The 8,541-nt window shown below is 41.7% G+C and overlaps 1 pseudogene; it reads left to right on the plus strand.

Annotated features, from left to right (window-relative positions):
• The first annotated feature begins 614 nt into the window (after window positions 1-614).
• Window positions 615-4,750, plus strand: LOC119846687 (annotated as a pseudogene).
• The last annotated feature ends 3,791 nt before the right edge of the window (window positions 4,751-8,541 follow it).

Raw genomic sequence — 8,541 nt, forward strand, 5'->3', positions numbered from 1 at the left:
CCTCTAGAACACTGAAGGCTGTGACAGGACCCTGGCCAAATCCCTAAACCCTCCCACTGTGCAGGTATCAACTTGTGCCCTCTGGAAGGGGAGAGGCTGGCATAATGCTATTAACTAATCATAGAACTTTATATCAGCTTCCAGTTTGGGATTCCTTTCGAGACCTGTAATCTGCCCTGGAGTTGTGAAAAACAAATGGGATTAAGAAAGAAAAGTTTAAGCAACAGCAAGTTGTACATCTAACATTAAAGAGTGTAGGGGCTGAGTTCCACAGCTGCACTCTTCTTGCAGGAACATGAAGGTGTTAAAGACAGAGGTCAGATGAACTGTCCCTAGTGATGCACTACTAGGCAGGTTTCAGAGTAGAAGCCATGTTAGTCTGTATTTGCAAAAAGAAAAGGAGTACTTGTGGCACCTTAGAGACTAACCAATTTATTTGAGCATAAACTTTCGTGAGCTACAGCTCACTTCATCGGATGCATCCGATGAAGTGAGCTGTAGCTCATGAAAGCTTATGCTCAAATAAATTGGTTAGTCTCTAAGGTGCCACAAGTACTCCTTTTCTTTTTACTACTAGGCAGGAGACCCAGGGAAAACCAGCACATTGTCTGTGCAGACTTTGAGTGAGCATCATGGCTGAGTTCACCGGAGGAGATGATTACCAGGCAGAGTTTGATCCAAAGGCTTATCTCGGACATTATAAATTTGGGGAAGGCACCTGGGGAGAAGAATATCTGAACTTTGCCCTAAAACATTATTGTAAAACCTTCACTTCAGGTATGGCCTCTTGGTGGGATTAGGGATTTATCCCTGGCTTGTCTATCCTTGTCTGTGACATGCCACAGAGGGCAGAACAAGAGGCAATGGGTTCAAACTACAGCATAGCAGATTTAGATTAAATCTCAGGAAAACTTCAGAACAGTAGGGCAATGGAACAGACAGCCTGAGCAGATTGTAGAAGCTCCTTCACTGATGGTTTTCAAAAGGAGGCTGGATAGCCATCTGCCTTCAATGGTTTCGACACAACAAATCCCGCATCTTGTACTTCTGAGGGAATTCTGTGCCAAAAAAATTAAAAATTCTGTATATTTTATTTTTCAAAATAATGCAATGTAATTACACCAGTTTCAATTACTTTACTAATTTATTTAAACTACAATACAGAAAAAAAAAGTCACAATAAGTATTCAGCATTTCCTAAACACATGAAAGTTAAACTACAAATACTTGGTAAACAGTACTCTCCATTCCAGTTATAATCCTGGCTGGCTACTTTGGGAAATGCTTGGTTCCAACTGTCCTGACATTTTTTTGACTGCTTGACAAATATTTTATTTGCCCTAAAAAATTCTTTTTTTTTTTAAATGAGTAAATAAAATTGCTCCTGAGCTGTAATCTAACCCCATTGTGACACAGGAAAAAGGGAGAAAGGACATAGATCTCCCTAGCTGACTGTCATTTATAATAAGGCTTCTTTACACCACTCTGGCAATGTAAAGGAACCTTAAAACTTTTATACCTATTTTCTGCTCCTGGGAGAATTGACTAAGAATGGGAACAATTAACTAATAATAGGAACATTAACAACTACACAGGCAGGCTGCTGCATTTCTGCTCTGCCTCACACCTAAATCTAAACAAAACAAAGCCCTACCCCTCCATGCCAGTGAGAGGGACAGAGTCTCTCTCCCTTATTCCCATGCAATCCCATACCCCTGGTGGTGATTAACACCTTCCCATGCATCCAAGGACCTACGCCCCAGCCCCCTCATCCCAACGTGATTTAAGTCTCTGCCAGCTGCTCCAGGCACTCATGCCAGCTGCACCATGCCCTGGCTGCCAGATTTCTTTGCTTCCCCATTTTTCTGTGAGGGAGAGGAAAGAAATATGTGGACAATATGAATTCTGTGCCTGCGCAGTGGTGCAGAATTTCTCCAGGAGTAATCTTGGCAGGGGGTTGGACTAGATGGCCCTTGTGATCCCTTCTAACTCTATGATTCTACGAGTAACCAGGTTATTATCATGCCTCCTTTTGGCCTGGGTTGTGGTGAAGTATCCTGTAATATGCATTAATTATTTGGTTTCCATGGTCACCCCTAGCTGACGTGCAACAAACATGCTATGGCAGTTCATCAAGTCTCACCTTGCTGCACAGGGGGGCTGAGGACCCTTCAGCTAGTGTTTCTAGATAAAAAGCCCATTAAATAGGCTAAATATTATTGTTCAGCCTTTGGAAGTACTACAGATTATCAGAAAGCTTTTCCCATCCTTCTCTTCCTGCAAGCATCCATGCTGTACGGCCTTGGACTGACATTCAGGACACCTGAGTTCTGTTCTCAAGCCTGCCATTGACCTTCCCTTTGACCCCGGGCAAGTCACATCACCTCTCTGTGCCTCATTTGTAAAAGAGGGATAATGACATGAGAGTTCTGGTCCAAAGCGCTTGGAGCTGTATAAATGTAAAGCACTAGACAGAAAAGTTAGTTATTATTAATTATTATATAGCAAATTTCCCCTTAACCTTCTCCTGGGAGTGGAAATGAGGTCTTTTATCAATAGCTCTAAATGTGTTCAAAATCACCGCTGCAGTTAAATTATTGAATATATTTGGTTGCATCCCTTTTTAAGAAGTTGATGTGATGCAAATTTCAATTCTGTTTACAAAGCTGTTTGATTGCAAGAGCCAGCTATACTGCATCATACTGTATTTTTTCTATTACTAACAATTACTGCAACCCCATAGACACATGGTATAATCCTGGGGATTGTACTTAAATATGGTAACTTGTAAGGGGGAATTGCATGGCTCAGGGGACTGGTAATAGAATTAGAGCATCTTGCATTTTGGAAACACTAAAGCTGAACAAAAATGTAAGTGCAATAAAAAGCATATACTATGGTATCAATCCACAATGGAAAGGGACTGAATGTAGGAGTCTAGACAGAACAAAATTACTAACATCTGCTAATTGGAAACATAAATGTTCGTCTTTGCTCTGTATCAATTAATTTATACATTGCAGAGGAGGAGTTTATGTGACAACACAAGGTGACGGTCAGTGGTGAATCAGGTGAATCAGGTGAATCATGGTGTGAAGCCCTTAACAGCCTAGTAAATAATCATTACTGTGAATAGCTCTGCCTAATGTACAATAGTATTCTTACAGCTACAAAAGGAGCACTCATTCCGTATACATCTTCCATGCAGTGTCATCATTGTCATCTTCTATTTTGCTGCCTGGGTTAGTTTAAATATGCAGGAGAGTACTTGATGTTAATTTGCATGTCAAGAAGCATTGAGGACTTGCAGTCAAAGCTTGGTAACACTGAAGTCACTAGATGTTTGGCCATTGCCTTCAATGGAAGCAAGATTTAGCTCTAGATGTATTAAAACTCAATCAACTAAGTTTAATTGAGACAAAGTTGCATCAAGTCTGGTTAAGACACAATGAGCTCCAAGAATTCTGTATTCTGAAACAGGTGTGGTGAAAGGGGACACCCTGATTGATATTGGCAGTGGCCCCACTATCCACCAGATCCTCTCTGCCTGAGAGTCCTTTAAGGAGATCATCGCTTCAGACTATACAGACCGGAACCATTGGGAACTGGAGAAATGGCTGAAGAATGAGCCAGGAGTGTTTGACTGGACTCCAGTGGTGAAATACATGTGTGAGCTAGAGGGAAATAGGTACCGGGGCTGGAAAAAGCAGATTGCCTAAATCCCTTGTGTATTGCTTAGTTTGTCTATGCAGCATCATCTACTTATACTGATCAGCTGGAAGTTGCAACATAATCAGTGGTGAATATAGGAAGAAATTTTGGGGAGAAAATAAAGAGCAGGCAGAATGTGGTAGGAGTCTCTATAGAGTCCCCAGGAAGTCTCAGCATCCGAGACCTTGGAGAGAGCTATCAACTGGTATTGGCGTTTTTCCAGTCTGAAATGCAGAGGGAAATGTGGCTGATGTAAATTCACCTGGTTGCAGATTTTTAAAAAATTCTTAATTCAGACAGTGGGCGAGTGGGGGGAGGAAGGGGGTAGTCCACTGAAAAAGTAGTCAGAGTTCATGACCCTTTTAGCAAAAGTGGGATTAGTTCTGAGCATAATGTGGTGGCTAGGACTTAATATTTCTTGGCATTCCAGCACATCTGAAAACCTGACCCGGGGAAAGGGGTCTAAAGACAAAGTTAACACCAGGTCCTACAAACAGACATCACTCTAGCAAATAATGTTTTCCTTCTAATACTCACACCTATGTCATACAAAGAATTGAAATTGCAGATAACCATTTGGAGTTCATCTTGTATTGTATATGTGTATATCTCTCTAGGAGAAAGGAGGCTGAGAAAGAGATGAAGTTAAGGAAAACCATCAAACAGGTTCTAAAATGTGATATCCACAAAAGCAACCCCATGGATCCAATCATCCTGCTTCCAGCTGCCTGCCTGGTCTCATCACTGTGCTTGGAATCTGCTTGCAAAGATCTGAACACTTATCGACTTGCTCTAAAGAACCAGCAGCTCCCTGTTAAAGCCAGGAGGGCACGTGGTGCTGAGTGGAGCTTTGGCCTGCAATTTTTACATGGTTGGCCCCAAAAGGTTCTCTTGTTTGGTCCTGAGAGAAGTCCTCAGTGAAACTGACTTCATCATTCAGGATTTTGAGGTTCTCTTCAGGGATGATAATTTCATAGATGACAGCTCTGATTTCTCTGGGATGTTCTTCATTCTCACTCGCAAGGAGAAAGTAATATAAATCCTTTGGGGAGTATGGGTAAAGGAAACCCTCCCTGAAGGAACAGAGATATGTAGCCTATGCGGCTAGCCTACAAGCTTACTTTATTATGTAATCTGTCTCCCACTACCAGGTCCCCAAGGAAGGGTGTGAGTATGCTAGTTTAAGTAGCTTTTGTAAAAGGGTGGTACCACCAGGGTCTATAGAACTGTGCTATTTCTTTGCGGCTCTGAGGTTTGGGCTATGATAACTCTTTCCTTTATTTTAATAAAAATCTCTAAAGCCTGACTTTGTGCTCTGTGAACACATCCTTGCCACATGCTCCGAGGGTCTGTACAAAGTATTAAATGTCTACATTCTCTAATTCTGTACCAGTTGCAACATGGGATTCCTTTGGGGACCTGTTACCTGCCTGGTAGTTGTGAAAAGCAAATGGGATTAAAATGAAGGTTTAAAATAATAGCAAGATGTATGCCTAAAGGTAAAGACTATAGGGCTGAGTTCCACAGTTGATCTCAGCTTGCAGGCACATGACAGCGTTAAAAAGCTGAATGATGCAATTTTTAACACTGTTTACAAATCTGTTGGATTGCAAATGCCAGCTCTATTGCATCACCTTGTATATTTTATTACTAACAATTACTTCAGTCCCATAGACACATCGTGTAATCCTGGGGATTGTCTTTAAGGACAATAATTTGTAAGAGGAGATGGCAGGCTCTGGGGACTAATAATGGAATTAGAGCGTCTTGCATTATGGAAACATTAAAAATGAATAGCAATATAAGTGCAATAAAAAGGACCTTCTGGGGTATTAATCCTGAATGAAAGGACTGAATGCAGGAGACTAGACAGGAGAAAATCACTAACACCTGGTAACTGGAAACATTAATATTTGTCTTTCCTCTGTATCGGTTGCTTTACATATTTTGCAGAGGAACAGTTTATATGAGGACATAAGGTGAAGGTCAATGGTGAATCTGGTCCATGGTGTGAAGCCCTGTAAATAATCTTTACTGAGGACTCCTCTGCCTGATGTACAACAGTATGCGTGCTGAGTAATTGTTCCATATACTCGTGCGTTGCAGTATCTACACAGGTGCAGAGCAACTGTAAATCGGGTCCAAATGTGCAGCTCCCCAATACCCTCGTGAAGATCCTTCCCAGACACAGCTCTGCCTGAGATCCAATGAGATTCTTTAGTCCATGAACAGGACACTCATTCAGTATATATCTTACACGAAGTGTCCGACACTGTCACAATCCCTACTGCTAACACAACTTAGAGAAGACACCCTGGAGAGTTTCTGACATGTCAACAATGGGTTGATTCACCCTAATGCTGCAGCTCGGTGCATGAGAGTTCATAAGCTGCTGAAGTTGATCTGTATGTGACTTTCTCTCTTCGCCCACACACTTAGAGCACCTAAGTCTGTAACAGGACTCTGGAGTAATCGGACAACGCTTCCCCTGTGCATGTACCTGCTTGTCAGCTCTGGAAGGGCTGAGGCTGGCAGAGTACTAATAACTGGTCACAGAACTCTGTATCAGCTGCAGATTGGGATTTCCTTAGGGACCTGTGGTTGGGAAAAGCAAACAGGCTTTTAAAAAAAAGGTATTAAACAGCAAGATGCATATCTAAAGTTAAAGACAGTAGGGGCTGAGTTCCACAGCTACACTCATCTTGCAGGGATACAAACACATTAAAAGGCAGAAAGAAAAGGAGTACTTGTGGCACCTTAGAGACTAACAAATTTATTAGAGCATAAGCTTTCGTGAGCTACAGCTCTGCAATTAATACTAATTACAAAGGTTTTGGAGGGCAAATGCCAGCTATATTGCATCACTTTGTATTTTTTATTACTAACATTTGCTGCAAGCCCATAAACACAAAGTGTAAACCTAAGGATTGTTGTTAAATACAGTAACATGTTACAGAGGATTGCATGGCTCAGGGGACTGGTTCATGGAATTAGAGCATCGTGCATTATGGAAACTAAAACTGAATTGAAATGTAAGTGCAATAAAAAGTACCTGCTGAGGAATGAATCCTGATGGAAAGGGACTGAATGTAGGAGGCTAGACAGGAGAAAATAACTAATACTTGTGAATTGGAAACATTAATATATGTCTGCTCTGTCTCAGTTAATTGATACATTGCAGAGGAAGACTTTATATGGTGCCACAAAGTGAAGGTCAGGGCTGAATCTGGTCTGTGGTGTGAAGCTCTGTAACATCCTAGTAAATAATCGTTATTGAGGACACCTCTGCCTGATGTACAGTAGTATGTATACTTCTGTAAAAAGAGTATTTGCTCCACACATATCTTCCACGCAGTGTCTACACAGGTGCAGGGAAACTGTAAATCAGGTTCAAAGGCTGGCCTAGCACTAATAACTATTCACACAAATCTGTATCAGATGCAGCTTGGGATTCCTTTTGGGACCTGCAACCTGTCCTGTGGTTGTGATAAGGAAACGGGATTTAAAAGAAGGTTTTAAACACCAGCAAGCTGCATGTCTGAGAGTAATTACGGTAGTGCTGCTTTCCATAGCTGCTTGCAGCTTGCAGGGATATAAAAGTATTAAAAAACAGAGCGATGCAATTTTTAACACTGGTTTACAAAGCTTTTTGATTGCAAATATCATCTGTGTTGCATCACATTGTATTTTTTATTACTAATAATTACTGCAACCCCATGAACACATAGGGCATGTCTACACAGGGATAAAAGACCTATGTCACAGTTGTGGCTGGCCTACCTCAGCTGACTCAGGCTTGCGGAGCGTGGGCTGCAGGGCTAAAAATCACTGAGTAGACATTTGGGCTTGAGCTGAACCCTGGGCTTTAGGACCCTTCTCCTTTGCATGGCCCCAGATCTGAGCATTTACACAGAGATTTTTCAGCCCCAAAACCTTAGTCCCTCAAGCCTGAGTCAGCTGCAGGTTTTTTATCCCTCTGTAGACTCAGCCATTGTGTAACCCTATAGATTGTTCTTAAGTACAGTAACTTGTAACTGGGAATTGCAGGGCTCAGGGGACTGGTCATGGAATTAGAGCATCTTACAATTATGGAAAAACTAAAACTGAATAGGTATATAAATGCAATACAAAGTACGTGCTGGGGGATGAATGCTGAATGAAATGGGACTGAATGCAGAAGATTAGAGAGGAGAAAATGACACCTGCTAATTGGAAACATTAATGTCTGTCTTTGCTCTGTATTAATTACTTTATATATTGCAGAGGAAGAGCTTATACGAGGATACAAGGTACAGGTCAGTGGTGAATCAGGTCCCTGGTGTGGAGCCCAAGTAACTAATTATATTGAAGACACCTTTGCCTGATGTACAAAAGTATTCTTACTTCTGCAAAGAGAGTACTCATGCCATAGATATCTTCCATGAGGTGTCTACTCAGGTCCAGAGAAACTGTAAATTGGGTCCAAATGTGCAGCTCAGCAATACCCTCATGAAGATCCTTACCCGAGACAGCTCTGCCTGAGATCCAATGAGATTCTTTAGTCCATGAACAGGTTGCTCATTCTGTACACATTTTACATGTAGTGTCACAATCCCTACTGCTTACACCAGTTTAGCGAAGACACCTCGCAGACATATGTCAACAATGGATTTCTCCACACTAATGCTGCAGGATGGTGTATGAGAGGTCACAAACTACTGAAGTTGATTTGTATGTGATTTTCCTTTTTCTCTTCCTTTCCCCCAACACTAGAACACTGAAGTCTGTGACACAAACCTAGCCTAATCTTGGAACCCTCCCCCTGTGCATGTATCTGCTGGTAAGCTCTGG

Source organism: Dermochelys coriacea, chromosome 22 (assembly GCF_009764565.3).
Source record: "Dermochelys coriacea isolate rDerCor1 chromosome 22, rDerCor1.pri.v4, whole genome shotgun sequence".
Lineage (NCBI taxonomy): Eukaryota > Metazoa > Chordata > Testudines > Dermochelyidae > Dermochelys > Dermochelys coriacea.